Consider the following 1,945-nt stretch of genomic DNA (forward strand, 5'->3'; position numbering starts at 1 on the left):
TCACATTTACTGCCAGTTTCTGGCCCAAGACTCTGTGGACAAGAGCCTGCCCAGGGCAGCAGCTCCCACCTTTACCCAGAGCCTGGAGCACTTGAGTGATTTAGAGACCCCCAGCCTTCCTGTCAGAGGGGTGTGCCCACCTCTGTCTGCAGACTCAGGGCGCAGTCCTGGGGTAGGGGGCTGACCAAGCAGCATTTCTGTTTGCAGGGCCTGTGCGTGGTGTGGGCCTCCGGGAGAACATACTGAGCGTGGTTAGGGTGCCAGGGGCGTGGGCAGGGCAGTGTAACACCTGTGAGAGAGAAAGGGGGCAGGGCCGGGTGGACGAAGCCTCAGACCTTGATGCAGCTGGCAGAGGCTCAGAGCAAAGGTTGTCTGTTAGGGCCGTTCAACGCTCCTGCCTACACCGACTGGCCGGGGGCCTGCCTGGAGAGGGGCCTCAGGCTGTACCCTACAGCCCTGTGCTGGCCACCCTGCCTCTGCCCCTCAGCCTGCCCTCTGGCCCAGCTGCCCTTGCTCTCAGGGATCCCTGACTCTTCCGTGGGACTCACTTAAAAGGATGCTGATGATGGCCCAGTGGCTCTGGTTGATGCAGGCCCTGTGCTCAGGTCACAGGTCCTCAGTCCCCACGATGGGACAACTGCATCCAGCAGTAACTATCTGCAGAGCAGCGGGGCCCTGGCGCTGAGTAACACCTGCTCTTACAGCCAGAGCAAGGGCACCTGGGTTCAAGCCCTGCATGCACGGTTTCCCCACCTGCTGGATATCTGCCCGCCATCTGTCCTTGGGGGGGGGGGGGGGCACTTGCTTCTCCTGCTCTTGTGACCTTGACTTGACCTCCAGGCTGATTAGGTCAGGCTTCTCTCCAGACCCCTTCTGCACCACATACCTGTCTTCTTAGCTGACGTAGCTGAAAGATTTCTCAACAATCCCCCATGTCCCCTGAACAATTGCATTTTTCATTGTTTTCCTATTATGTATTAATCAAAAGTATATAACATCTCTCCATCTGAGATTAGTGTTAACGTGCTGGACATAGCAATCTCCAGCAAAGTTATCTTTAGTGATGTTATATTTTTACATCTTGGGTGAATGTAAAGATCACTTTAGACTGTTAAAAATACCTGAAGTAGCCCCACGGCCGCGCCTCTCTTGGCCTATTTTTGGGGATCAGGGAAGTCCTGGGTGGGAACCTCCTTGTTTTACAGAAAAAAAACCCAAGACCTGAATGGGTAATGACCTTGTCCAAAGTCAAAGACCAGTTGGAGGCTGGCTCTAAGTTCCTTGGGAAGTGGCCACAGCCTGATATCTGTGTCCAGCTGCCCTGGGAAGCCTTCCCTGGGGTCATCCACCAGTCAGTTGTCCTCTCCCAGGACCACCCCCTCCCCAGAACCCACACCTTTGTGCACCGGAATGAGCCTTGGTAAGAATGTTCTCCAATGAGTCCCACAACTGGAAGACCCCCTGTGGGCTCGAAGGTGGGCAGCTGTCTGCCATTTGACCTTGGGATCACCTCTGGGGCTCGGGTTTACTTATCTGTGAAACAGGGTCCCAGTAAGCTTGTTCTAAGAATTAGAAGTCACGAACCAGGCGTCCCTCCCCCAGGGCCCAGCTCATACTCACGGTGGGCACTTAAATGCTATTTTCCTTCTCATTCATGGCAGAAGTCCCCTCACTCTATAAATCTGGGTCACTAACACTCTAGGCAAGAATTATCCTTTTCCCATTTTAACTTGGGCAACCAAGGGCCCACGTTTCCCTCCTCAAAAGAAAGCATCAGTCACTACTGGGGTCAGGAGAAGCTCCAACCCTGTGGCCAAGTCAGAGGGCTCTGTACAATGGATTCCTACAGTCTCCACCCAATGCCCTGTTTTCCTAGGTCGCTGAAATGCACACATGTAATAGGCTTTCAGCAAACCTGAGAGATGACCACATTCCCTCAGTCTGA

The sequence above is a fragment of the Furipterus horrens genome, unplaced genomic scaffold (genome assembly GCF_987537825.1).
Source record: "Furipterus horrens unplaced genomic scaffold, mFurHor1.1.pri manual_scaffold_1, whole genome shotgun sequence".
NCBI lineage: Eukaryota > Metazoa > Chordata > Mammalia > Chiroptera > Furipteridae > Furipterus > Furipterus horrens.